This window comes from Hyla sarda, chromosome 1 (genome assembly GCF_029499605.1).
Source record: "Hyla sarda isolate aHylSar1 chromosome 1, aHylSar1.hap1, whole genome shotgun sequence".
Taxonomy (NCBI): domain Eukaryota; kingdom Metazoa; phylum Chordata; class Amphibia; order Anura; family Hylidae; genus Hyla; species Hyla sarda.
The window spans coordinates 318,157,063-318,171,377 of NC_079189.1; the positions used below are offsets into that span (position 1 = coordinate 318,157,063).

Below are 14,315 nucleotides of genomic sequence, written 5' to 3' on the forward strand. Positions count from 1 at the left end.
ATATTACCCAGTGGACCAAGTCACAGTGTGTGCCAGACCTCCATCGCCCAACGTTTCACCATTAAAGGCTTCTTCCGGGGCGTAATCTGGGTGGGTGGGCGGCTGTATTATATATACAAATGTAGCCAATCATAGGCTCACAATAAGTCACATGGTCAAATACCTAACAAAGTCACCTGTAGGACTAATGACAACAAGCCTGCCGAACACCTGAGAGGAAGGGGCAGACAACATCAGGAGATCCAATAAGATATTACCTATGGAGTGATGTCACAGTGCCATACATAGAGGGCGCATGCGCCATCATATGGATACATACCTCCGATGCTGAGATGGCTACCGGAGTACTGAGTCAGAGCACTTCTTCCGGGTCATAAAGATGACCTGGGGAGCGCAATACGTATCCCCCGAGTTATGTGAGTAAGCCGTGGACGTCTTACGCAAGTGACGTCAAGCCGCAGATCACATGACTGGCATGTAGCAGCGGCCGGGAATAACGTAGCCGCCCCATGTCCTGATCATGTGATCTCAGGCTGTCAGAGCTCTCCGGGCCACCCATCTCCAGCCTCTAGGGAAGAAGTCAGACACGGCATCAGCAGCATTGAGTGACAGCTAGTTCAACACAGACTGTGTAGTGGATCTTGTGTATGCGTGTGAGGCTGAGGTACAAGCCCCACAAGCATAGCACAGGATATTAGAAAGAGGTTAATTTGGAATCTACAAGGTTAGGTAATAAGTAGTGGTTGCTGAGAGCAACCGGATGGGAGAAATATATATACACCACGGTTCTGCAAAGGTAGGTACTGAAAAATTGGTTGCTAGGTTCGTCTGGTCAATCTTGCATCCTGAGTCGCCAACAAACTCAGGAATCACGAGCTCGTGGTCCGCTGACTGAGTCCAGACAAGTTCGCCGGTATGGGGCACCAGTAAACTCTGCTGGGGGGCTTGACTAATATGAGCGCCAGGGGGACTCATACTAGCATGGGACACAGGGTCAGGAGCAGAGGAGGTTTGCGGCTCCGCCGCCTTGGTGGCTCATCATCAAAAGATGATGAGGAGGATGAGAAACTAAGGAAGGTGGGGTCTTCCTCATCCTCTGTGGCGCTTTAAGAGTCAGAGGCAAGTAAGGCATATGCCCACCATTTCCTAGAGATCTGGTTAGTATTTACCGGCTATCTGCGGCGATCGCCAATATGGGAGATCCTCAGGATCCCCCTCGGCACTTTGGTGGGATACCTGCCGAATGATTTCACCAGGCATCCGGCTCCGATCCCTGCCCAGCGTGCGCCGGGAACTGGAATCGCTGAAAATCGCCGGTCTGAATTGACCGGCGATTTCCAGTGATCGCCGACATGTTAGGGTCCCAGATGCCTGCTGAATGATTTCCGACCTGCTAGCGGCGGGGACTGAAATTCCCACGGGCGTACCCATATGCGCAGAGTCCTTAAGGACTTTAAAACGGGGGCATATGGATACGCCCGCCGTCCTTAACCCCTTAACGTCCATGGACTGGGGGAGTTGGGTGTAGGGAATGTAGCTGTGCGGTTACTAAAGGGTGCTTGCTTAACCCTTTCTATTTGTGACGCCAGGGTGAGGGCTATTCTCTGTATGCTTGTCCTACCTCCACCCTTACCAAGAGCGATAGGGAGATAGGAAATAATTGATTGTCCACAACCGGAGATTTGCAGAAACTTGTCGGAACTTTTACTGAAGATGTTAGGCAATAATGAACAGGAACAGTCCATACAACAGAGTCTATTAGAGCTTCACAAGTGGTTGGGACCTCGTGAGTCTATTGAGCTTAAGAAGGTTATTGTTGCGGTGATCCACTGGATTTAGGGGGTTTAGATTCGGTCCAGTAATCACGCTAGCTTTAGCAGGGATTGAGATGTTAACTCACGGTTTAGTTTAGGCTGAGGCCGGCAGGTTTCTGGCCTAGCTTGTCTTTGAAAGTTGCACAGATCTGTCCTGCTAGTCTGGCATCCATGAGAGCAGCAACCCAAGAGAGTGATAATTGGCTACAGCTCCCTTATATGGGCAGGGGCTGGAACTAAGCTCACTGGTCCATACAACTGTCAATCTCCTGTACAGTGAGTTATGGGTAAACATGTGACCCAAGGACCTCCAAAGGTCCTCCAACATACCATAGAGGAATCAACATGGTCACATGACCGAAGGTCCTGCGACGCTAACAAGGTAAGTAGACTAATATACACTATATTAAATATAGACATTATTAAATATATACATAATAGCATTATGAAATTAGAGAAGGAGGAGGCGACTAGGGGCTGTCCCACCTGGGGGACCCTACCTGAACGTAGTAACTCTGACATTGGGGACCACGATACAAGGTACGGTATGCAAGAGACGGTACCAGGAAACCACATAAATGTACGTCCTGATTTAGCGAGACTTCCTGCACCAAGACGTACATTTACGTCCTGTGTATGACCGCGAGCATCGAAACTGTGCTCGCGTCATACACGGCAGGATCCGGCTGCTAGTATGGGACACGCCGGTAATGGCCGACATCCACAATCGCGCAGATGTCCGCCATTAACCCCTCAGATGCCGTGATCAATACAGATCACAGCATCTGTGGCAGTGCGGTAGTTTGAATGGATGATCGGATCGCCCGCCGTGCTGCGATCCGATCATCCAGCATGGTGGCCGGAGGTCCCCTCACCTGGCTCCGGCCATCTCCCGGGGTCTTCTGCTCTGGTCTGAGATCAAGCAGACCACAGCAGAAGATCACCTATAATACTGATCAGTGCTATGTCCTATACATAGCACTGAAGAGTATTAGCAATCAAAGGATTGCTATAGATAGTCTCCTATGGGGACATAAAAGGTTGAAAAATGTAAAAATAAAAAGCAAAAAAAGTGAAAAATCCCCTCCCCCAATAAAATGAAAATTGTCCGTTTTTCCCATTTGACCCCCAAAAAGCGTAATTTTTTTTTAATAAACATTTTTAATAAACATATATGGTATCGCCGTGTGCATAAATGTCCATACTATCAATATATAATGTTAATTATACCGTACAGTGAATGGCGTAAACGTAAAAAATAAAAAAAGTCAAAAAATGCTGCTTTTTTGTCACATTTTATTTAAAAAAAATTATAATAATGATCTAAAAGTTTTATAAACGTGAATGTGGTGTAAATAAAAAGTACAGATGATGGCGCAAAAAATTAGCCCTCATACCGCTCTATATATGGAAAAATGAAAAAGTTATAGGTGGTCAAAATAGGGTGATTTTAGATAACTGATTTTGTACAAAAAGTTTTAGATTTTTTTTAAGCGGTACAAGAATATAAAAATATCTAGCCATGGGTATAATTTTAATTGTACTGAGCCACAGAATAAAGAACAATTCATTTTTACCGTAAATTGTACAGTGTGAAAACACAACCCTCCAAAATGTGCAAAATTGTGGTTTTCATTTAAATTTCCTCCCCGGGTTTGCCGTACATTTTATGGTAAAATGAGAGGTTTCATTACAAAGTACGATTGGTCATGCAAAAAACAAGCCCTTATATGGGTCTGTAGATGGAAATATAAAAGAGTTATGGATTTTAGAAGGTGAGGAGGAAAAAACAAAAATGCAAAAATAAAATTGGCCTGGTCCTTAAGGTTAAAATGGGCTTGGTCCTTAAGGGGTTAAAGGAAATCTGTCACCAGTGTCATCTGCACTAACCTATCGGTACAGACAGGTAGTGCAGGGGACACTGATGACAACAGTACTCACCTTGTCCCGGTCCGTGGCGTGGATCTCCTGTAATGTTCTCTGGTATCTTCGCTCTGGGCACTGGCTTGGGGCATGGGTGGAGCTTAATGATGTAACTGCTGCTGTTCCCAGGAGCCGGGACCCAGCAGAGAGCAGCAGCGGTGTCATCACTAAGCTCCGCCCATGCCCCAATCTGCTGCTGTTTTCTGCAGGGTCCCAGGTCCTGAGAACAGCAGCGGTTACGTCATTAAAGTGCAACTGTCACAAAGTTTGGGGCATATAAACTAACAATAGTCTGTGTATTGTGTGTAGACCAGTAATCCAGCATTACTTTTACCTTCTTTATTCCAGTTGTAATTACCACAAAAAAACACTTTTCTTTGCAGTCACTGACATTTGGATAGGCGTGGCCAGGGGTTCGCTATGCCCTCCTGCTGCCACGCCTATCCCCTATGCCTCAGTGCTGGGACTGCAGTGTTATTGACACACAGATCCCAGCGCATCCCCCCCCTTTGACTTTTATGTGTGTGCCGACCGACAGGAATTTACACAGCAAGCGCTCGCTCCTGCTGTCTGACATCGCTGCCGGTACAATGGTAGAGGCGGGGAGCGAGTGAGCTAACTAGCATTGCACAGGCGCATGGAGATGTGAAACAGCGGGAGCGGGTGTTTGGTGGGGAAGCGGTCGACGCACACATAAAAATCAAAGGGGACGCATGCGCTGGGACCTGTGTGTCAATCACACAGCAGTCCCAGCGCTGAGGAATAGGGATAGGCGTGGTATAAATAAAAAGTACAGATAATGGCGCAAAAAATGAGCCCTCATACCGCCGCTTATACGAAAAAATGAAAAAGTTATAGGTCTTCAAAATGGGGGGATTTTAAACGTACTAATTTGGTAAAAAAGTTTGCGATGTTTTTAAGCGCAACAGTAATAGAAAAGTATGTTATCATGGGTATCATTTTAATCGTATTGACTCAAAGAATAAAGACCACGTGTCATTTTTACCGTAAATTGTACGGCATGAAAACTAAACATTCCAAAATTAGCTAAATTGCGTTTTTCTTTTTCATTTCCCCACACAAATAGTATTTGTTTGGTTGCGCCATACATTTTATGGTAAAGTAAGTGATGGCATTACAATGGACAACTGGTCAAGCAAAAAACAAGCCCGCATATTCTGTGGATGATTTTTTGAAGGCGAGGAGGAAAAAACGAAAACGTAATGATAAAATTGTCCTTATGGCCAAGTGGGCGGAGTCCTTAAGTCCTGTTTTTTAGCAACTGGTGCCAGAAAGTTAAAGAGATTTGTAAATTACTTTCTATTAAAAATCTTAATCCTTCCAGTCCTTTTTAGGGGCTATATACTACAGAAAAAATGCTTTTCTTTTTGGATTTCTCTGATGTTACGACCACAGTGCTCTCTGTTGACCTCTGCTATCCATTTTTGGAACTGTCCAGAGCAGGAGAAAATCCCCATAGCAAACATATGCTGCTCTGGACAGTTCCTAAAATGGACAGCAGAGGTCAACAGAGAGCCCTGTGGTCATGACATCAGAGAAATCCAAAAAGAAAAGCATTTCCTCTGTAGTATACAGCCCATAAAATTTATTGGAAGGATTAAGATTTTTTAATAGAAGTAATTTACAAATCTGTTTGACTTAAATTTTGATTTAAAAAAAAAAGTTTTCCACGGGAGTACCCCTTTAAGCTGGTTAAAAACATTGTTTGGCAGCAAAGTGTCTCCAACATGTATTAGGGGAAGGGCAGATGACAATGAGGAAAGTAAAGGGCCGCATGAACGGTTGCTGGACCCTCTCTGCACAATTGTCGAGCCATGTCATAGGCTCCTTAACTCCAGGCTCCATGACCCAGCGAGTTTTGATTTGTGGCTCACATTTTTTTCCTCCTTGCCTTCTAAGACCCATAACTTGTTTATTTTTCCACCGACTAAGTTGTAGTAGTGCTTATATTTTGTGGGACAAGTTTTACTAATTGTCATACTTAATTTTATCAGATAATGTATTACCAAGCCAGAAACAAATTGTATGTAGGGAAAAATTGAAGAAATATGAAATTGCACAATTTTATTGTTTTAACACATTTTTTGCTCCCCGCCCCCACTTACATTGATCAATTAAATACTATTGCATTAAATTAACCCATGTAATCGGCACTCGATTGCTGAGGACTGCATTAGACAGCCTTAAACAATTGCCGATCCATGGAAGCTCAAAGAACATAAGAAAGACTCCAGGCTTCCACAATAACTCATCTCTGAGATGTCAATGGGTCCTAGACACTAGGGATTATTGCTTTTTAATGTTTAAATGCCTTGATCGCTATTGTCTTTGCATTTAACCATTTAAATGGAAGACATCTCCAATGTCGCTCATTACCAGCAGATGACAGCTGCTGGATATGATACAGACCTTACTCGGTCCAGGGAGGACTCAAGTGTCAAGGAGGCAGAGTTGAGCTGCTTTAGTTCCGCAGCATCACTTGCCTCCTTGGCCCCCTGTCCTATCCTTGTTGATTGACGTACATGCTGCTGTGGTGAACCAGAAGAGTTGTGGTGTCTGGGGTGTTGCGGTGTTGTAAGTGCAGGGTCTGGTGGTATTAACCCTTAGATGTCGTGACTCCAGAGTGTGGTTTCCTTAGTGTTGATGGTCCAACCGCCAACCGCCCCAGAAATGGTAGGGAAAATAACGGAATGTCCACAGCAGACTTTATGAATAAACTGAAGAACTTTACTTGAAGATTTTATGCAACAGTCTTCACACAACAGTCTCTTAAGAGGTAATCGGAATGCAGGTTCCTCACAGGTTTTGCTGGGACTTTGAAGCAATGAGCTTTGATGCAGGCCACTGTGCTACTAATTATAATCTTTTACCTGGTAGTAGTCATATAGGATTTGGTAGATTGAGCTTTGTAACTCACGATTTAGTGGCTGCAGGTTCTTAGGCTTTGGCCTAGCTGAATTGAGATTTCTGTTGAGATGTGTGTGCTTGCTTGATAATCCGAAACTAAGAGAGAGAAATTAGTGGCTACAGCCCTTCATATAATAAGGGGCTGGACTAAGCTCATTGGTCAGCAAACCTGTAAGTCCTGAACCCAGTGAACTCTGGGTACATCACATGACCCTGGAAGGTCCTTGAACAATTATACATTACAACTGTACATCACATGACCCGGGAAAGGTCCTATACATATATATTTCCTATGTATATACATTAAAGACTACACAATCTATATGAGGCAACCAGGGGTAAGCCCTGCAGGAGAGCCCTATGGGAATGAAGGGACTCTGGCTGAGGGGACTTAAGACAGGGACAGGACCAAGTCTTGTACCGGGACACCACACTGCAGAGCCCTGTCTCCATATTTATCTTCATTTAACAGTAGGGGCACTATTTTAAAATAACATTGAAATGTGATACATTTTAAGCATTTTAATTAGAAATGCTTTGTACTGGAGTGGGACTTATGTAAGATCTGGTGCCGCTCAAATAACCAAATAACACAACATCTGCTTCCTCTCCGTTTAAAGTATTTTGTGCTTTCAAAACCACATAAGCTTTCCATCACTGCATCGGACATGTAGTGGAGCCTTTGATCTATATCTTAGTGATCATATCTCAGCACAGAAGATATTTCGGTGGTTTTTACAAGAACTGGTAAGTCTCCTGAATGAAGTGGAAAAATTATTTAGTTATATAAAGTGAAGCGTTTAAAGCATAAAATAGGGAAATGTTTAATATACTATTTAAAAAAGGGGGACAGAATGAAGAGATTTAGTGATATCACAACAGACACATCATGAAGGTATCATAACTGTCCTATTGACATCAGAAACATGAGGAATAGAGAATAGGTCAATGATTGATTAAATAATAAATAAACTCATTCTTCATAGTCACCATACAAATCTTAAGGGATGAAATTCCTAAGAACGTGTAAGTTGAAGGTCGGCTGCAGTCTCATGCTTTGATTTTAATGTGACTGAGGCATCCTGACTTCACAAGGCCTTTTGTGACCGGGATTTTCAGTTAGGAAGTTGCAGATTGTTTCCCTGAAAAGAGGAGGGAAGCCTGCCAAAAAACAAGAGGACAATTTATTGCCTGTACTTTACACAGATTAAAATTATAATAGCTAAAGGATGACATAGTGCCAAAATAGTTACTCAGTAGTCTAATTTCTTGTCTTGGGATGTATTTAAAGGGGTTATCCCCCATAAAGTGATTTTAGTACTTACTTGAACACCTGACTAGTGATGTATTGTCTCGGGTCACACTGCAACCTGGGAAAACCTGAGAGGACACTCATTTTGTATGCTGTTAAAAAAGAAACATTGTGGCAAAAATCACAGAAGAATTACGACACCATCATCAAACACAGATACAGACAGTATAGTATAAACTACACAGACTTCACAGCCAATGTAGTGTAGTTAAATAATAAATAGCCAATGGTAAACTATGCCCTGTAGTCAGGTAGTAGGTGAGAAACCCGAGTTCTAGCACTCTGGGGTAAATTTCATACATTTTAAACATTTGCTAACTCTCTGCGTTCACTTACTGTTAAATAGCAACACTCTAATATTTATTATAATTGTGTTCTACCCAATATGATAAATACATTATAATACTATAATACTGGCATTCATCCAGCAGTACACACTACACCTGATTGGCATATGATCACAAATAAATGGATGAGGTAAAACAATTTACTATAACCATCAAGTCTATGGAGAAATCCATATGAATTAGATGTGATGTCACAGTACTATAGTTTCTTATATCCAAATTTCCTCTACAACTTGTTTAAAAAAACACAAGGCTTTCCACCTCAGGGGACTGTCTGTCAGATGTGAAGTTCCAGAGCTGACAGACAATCTCCCTGAGGAAAAAGGCTATGTTCTTAAAAAATATTGGAAATAATTTTATTCCCTATCTACTGGATATCGGTAAGTATCTGATCACAGAGGGATTGACAGAGATGCACAAGTCATGCACCTTCGGTGCTCCCATACAAATGAATGGCGTTCACAGCACACACTCTCATTGAGACCGAGGGTCCTGTTCCGGAAATGGTGTGGAGTCCCAGATGTCAGACAATACACCCGCAACCCCTCCCCCGTCCCCCATGGTCCGTTATCTATCATCTATCCCAGTGTTTCTCAACCTTTTTCGGCTCGGGGAATGCCTGGGAAATATTTTTTTTTGTGGGGAACCTCTACCGAACTTTACGAGCAAAAAAAAAACAGCCACAATGCACAATATCTATTTATCTGTTGGCTATATAACTCACAAATTACATCTTCTACAATCAGCGTCATTCCCTTCGCTTCTTCATCTGGTCCGCGCCATCATGACGATTTCTTCCAGCCACAATTCTTCACAGTTAAACCTGCAAAACAAACCTATTAGGCTCCACATTTTTTTTTTACAAGTGAAGAGGAATACAGGGGTGTATAGGTATAAAGTGGTAACATAGGGGTGTAGAAAGGTGTACATGGGTGACAGGTGTGTAGAGGAGTGCACATGGGTAACAGAGGGGTGTAGAAAGGTGTACATGGGTGACAGGTGTGTAGAGGAGTGTGCATGGGTGACAGAGGGGTGTAGAGGATTGTACATGGGTGATAGGTGTGTAGAGGAGTGTACATGGGTGATAGAGGGGTGTAGAAAGGTGTACATGGGTGACGGGTGTTTAGAGGAGTGTACATGGGTGACAGAGGGGTGTAGAGAGGTTTACATGGGTGACAGGTGTGTAGAGGAGTGTACATGGGTGACGGGTGTGTAGAGGGATTTACATGGTGACAGAGGGGTGTACGGGGTGTAGAGGAGTGTACATGGGTGACAGAGGGGTGTAGGGTGTGACAGAGGGGTGTACATGGGCGACAGATGGGTGTAGAGGGTGATAGAGGGGTGTAGAGGAGTGTACATGGGTAACAGAGGGGTGCAGGGTGTGACAGAGGGGTGTGCATGGGTGATAGATGGTTGTCAAAGCGTGTACATGGGTGACGGGGGGGCATAGGGGATGACAGAGGGGTGTACATGGATAACAGAGGGGTGTTGGGGGGTGTAGAGGTGTGTACATGCGTGACAGATGGGTGTAGAGGAGTGTATATGGGTGACAGGGGGCGTAGGGGGTGACAGAGGGGTGTACATGGGTGACAGATGGGTGTAGAGGAGTGTACATGGGTGACAGGGGGGCATAGTGGGTGACAGGAGTGTAGAGGAGTTTACATGGGTGACAGGGGGCGTAGGGGGTGACAGAGGGGTGTACATGGGTGACAGAGGGGTGAATAGTGGGGGTTGGACATTGGTGATGGGGGGTGGTCAGAGGGGTGGTGAACATGACAGGGGCGAACAAGGTGAACATGGATGACAGGAAAGTGGACAAGCATGAAAGGGAGTAACAGAGCGGTGACAAAGGGGGGTGGAAAGGGGGAAGAGGATGCAGTACCTTAATTAAGCTGAGCTCTTTTCCCTCTGCAGGAGCTGGGAAGCTGGTCCGGGGGGGGGGGGGGGCGGAAAGCTGGTCCGGGGGGCCAGCGCACCATCCACATTCACATTTATCCCCTTTACGGCCTGCGCGCCTGTGACTCACTCATGGCACCACAGGGGGAGGGGGACGCTGTGTGCGCAGGTACATGGAATGCGCAGGCTTTCCTCCCCCCCCCCCCCCCCTTCTGGGGAACCCGGCTGGGAATCACTGCTCTATCCTATAGATAAGGAATAAGATAATTGTTAACAGATTACCTGACAATCCTTTAACCTGAGGATGACTGAGGGACCTGAGGAAAAATGGGGTAAAAAACTTATTGATGGTGTAATTATGTGTTGTTTGTGTGCGTGTGTGGTTTTATCAAGAAATCATTTTATTCATTTTATTTATTTGGTCCAGAGTAGGTTACAGTTAAACTTATAACCATGGGGTAGCATCGGCAAGTGCCCTTTTCCCCACTGGATCTAGAGTCACTCAGCATTCTTCTAGAGTTGACATTTGTCTTTCTTGGAAAGTGAGATTTGTTTTGTCTTCTCATGATATATTATTAAATGTACTGTGCTCTTGTAATTATCTATTTAGCAATTTATCTATTTTCCAATTTTCAGGGTTATCTTTCAAGGAAAACATTCCACTGCTGCAACCGTAATATGAAACCAGAGTATCGCAGTGCTGAACATCTGTAGTTAGTGAATATTATTCTTAATTTTAAAAATGCTTCTGTTATATGTTAAAGCAGATCTGTTAGGTCTTGATTCAGTATTTTCATGTTAAAAGCTGTTTGTGCTTGGGGCTTCACACTCGTGCTCGTGATTACAACGATACATACATACCTGTATGAAAGACATTAAACTTAACAAAGCGGTCAGATTTGTGCCCATAACCGCAACGGAGGGCATGCCTTTATTGGGCAAAAAGTCAATCTAGTAGGAAAATGAGAATTTATAATCATGAACCAACACCACAACCATAACACAAAACCCAATTTAGCCTTTAACTTGAGACAGAAAATAGAGTGTGCGAACTAGCTGTCCTAGTAATCGATGCCAAGTAGCGAAGAGCTGTGATAGTCACTCCCACTCTGTAATAAACGAGCCGACACTGAAACAGGATCAGGCTGACTGTAACGCCAAGCGCTCCGGGTCCCGCTGTCCCCCCGGAGCGCTCGCAGTGTTCTGCTGACAGCAGCGCTCCGGTCTCTGTCTCTGACCACGAGCGCTGCTGTGTTTGTGCCGGCGGGGACGCGATCCGCGTGGCGGGTCATGTCCACTCCGATCGCACCCCGTTCCACTCAATCTCCTCCTCCGGTGTCGGTCTCGTCCCTGCGCGCGTGGCCCCGCTCCCTAGCCGCTAATTGGTGCCTGGCCCAATCAGTCTAATCACCTCCCTAACACATAAATACCCACTTCCCCTTCCTGTCCTTGCCGGATCATGTTGCCTTGTGCCCTGGGAAAGTGTTTAGTGTGTTTCCTTGCCTGTGTATCCAGACCCTGCTGTTGCCCCTGACTATGAACCTTGCCGCCTGCCCTGACCTTCTGCTACATCTGACCTCGCCTCTGTCTAGTCCTTGTGTACCGCACCAGTCTCAGCTGCCAGAGTGGTCGAGTCGCTACTGGGGGACACGACCTGGTAGTTACTGCCGCAGCAAGTCTATCCCGCTTTGTGGCGGGCTCTGGTGAACTACTTAGAACCGATCCCCCAGTACGACCCGCGCCATCGCCTCTCTGGCACAGAGGATCCACCTTCTGTGTCCTCACCAGCCGCCAGTCCGGATCCTGACACTGACATACTAGCTGATAAATGTCTCTTTAACATATTTGCCTATGACATCATGCCAAGAGTGGAACCAATTGATACCTGTCAGGCATAATATGAAGCTATCCAGTCCCTGCTATTAAGCGGCAAAAATAAACTGTTAGCAAATGACACACAACAACAAATACATGACAGATCTTTGGTGATAATAACCTTGTTGCGCCATATCACCTGTAAATCAAACTACACTTGAATAAGCACCTCACCTGAATTCTAAACCATACCTTAAACTGCCAAGCTTCCAACTCAAAACATAGAAACATAGAATGTGTTGGCAGATAAGAACCAGTCTGCCCAATAATCTGAATTCTATCAATATTGATGGCCCTATCTTATATGGAGGATAGCCTTATGCTCATCCCATGCATGTTTAAACTCCTTCACTGTATTTGCAGCGACCACTTCTGAAGGAAGGCTATTCCATGCATCCACTACTCTCTCAGTACTTCCTGATATTACTTTTAAACGTTTGCCCCTCTAATTTAAAACTATGACCTCTTGTGGTAGTTTTTCTTCTTTCAAATATGCTCTCCTCCTTTATCGTGTTGATTCCCTTTCTGTATTGAAAAGTCTCTATCATATCCCCTCTGTCTCTTCTTTCTTCCAAGCTATACATGGTAAGGTCCTTTAACCTTTCCTGGTAAGTTTTATCCTGCAATCCATGTACTAGTTTAGTAGCTCTTCTCTGAACTCTCTCTAGAGTATCTATATCCTGATGGAAATACGGCCTCCAGTACTGCGCACAATACTCCAAGTGAGGTCTCACCAGTGCTCTGTACAGAGGCACAAGCACTTCTCTCTTTCTACTGCTTATACCTCTCCCTATACATCCAAGCATTCTGCTAGCATTTCCTGCTGCTCTTTTACATTATCTTCCTACCTTTAAGTCTTCTGAAATAATTACCTCCTCAAATACTGAGGTCAGGACTGTGTCAAATATTCTATATTCAGCCCGAGGGTTTTTACGCCCCAGGTGCATTATCTTGCACTTGTCCACATTAAATTTCAGTTGCCAGAGTTCTGACCATTCTTCTAGTTTTCCTAAATTCTTTTCCATTTGGAATATCCCTCCAGGAACATCAACCCTGTTACATATCTTTGTGTCATCAGCAAAAAGACACACCTTACCATCGAGACTTTCTGCGATATCACTAATGAAGATATTAAACAATATTGGTCCCAGTACAGATCCCTGAGGTACCCCGCTGGTAACAAGACCTTGCTCTGAATATTCTCCATTGACTACAACCCTCTGTTGTCTGTCACTCAGCCACTGCCTAATTCACTCAACAATATGGGAGTCCAAGCTCAATGACTGTAGTTTATTGATAAGTCTTCTATGTGGGACAGTGTCAAAAGCCTTACTAAAATCTAGATATGAGATGTCTACTGTCCCTCCGTCATCTATTATTTTAGTCACCCAGTCAAAAAAATCTATAATATTTTTTTTTTAATGATCTCCCTGAAGTAAACCCATGTTGTTTTTCATCTTGCAATCCATGGGATTTTAGATGTTTCACAATCCTATCCTTTAGTAGGGTTTCCATCAATTTCCCCACTATTGATGGCAGACTTACTGGCCTATAGTTGCTTTATTCCTCCCTACTACCTTTCTTGTGAATGTGCACGACATATGCTAATTTCCAATCTTCCGGGACGACTCCTGTTACCAGTGATTGGTTAAATAAATCTGTTAATGGTTTTGCTAGCTCTAAGTTTTTTACTAAGCTCTTTTAATAGTTTTGGGTGTATCCCATCAGGCCCCTGTGACTTATTTGTCTTCACTTTAGATAGCAATCGTAGAACCTCTTCCTCTGTAAAGACACAAGCATCAAACCATTCATTAGTCTTCCTCCCTAATAGAGGTTCTTTTCCTTCTCAGGAGTGGCGTCCTGCTGCGAGTGACCGATCCCTTCATCGCCGTCATGACTGTAGACATGACAGGTCTTTGCGTAACCATCATAACTGTAGACATGACAGTTCTTACCTCAACCATCTTGCCTGTAGACTAGACAGGTCATGCGTACCATCGTGCCTATAAATGTGCCAGGTCTTAGCATAACCATCGTGCCTGTAGACGTGGCACGTCTTGCATAACCATTGTTCTTTTTGCAACCGCCTGTGTGTCATCACGTTATTGCTCTGAAAGGGGGTCAGTAGCAATAAATATGCAGTGTATCCCCCTGCAGACATGGCAGGTATGAAGAGTATACAATCACCTATGTGTCGTGATGTTGTTGCTCTGAGGACGT

At 44.2% G+C, this 14,315-nt stretch overlaps 1 long non-coding RNA gene across 2 annotated transcripts; it reads right to left on the reverse strand.

Moving 5' to 3' along the window:
- Window positions 1–6,530: 6,530 nt before the first annotated feature.
- Window positions 6,531–9,544, reverse strand: LOC130306472 (uncharacterized). 2 transcript variants are annotated; one of them, XR_008855829.1, is made up of 4 exons: window positions 9,049–9,544; window positions 7,991–8,069; window positions 7,656–7,826; window positions 6,531–7,421 (listed from the first exon to the last, which is right to left on the reverse strand). It is a non-coding gene; the product is annotated as an uncharacterized LOC130306472 (long non-coding RNA). The 2 variants fall into 2 exon arrangements; XR_008855823.1 differs by having other exon boundaries at window positions 6,531–7,826.
- Window positions 9,545–14,315: the final 4,771 nt, after the last annotated feature.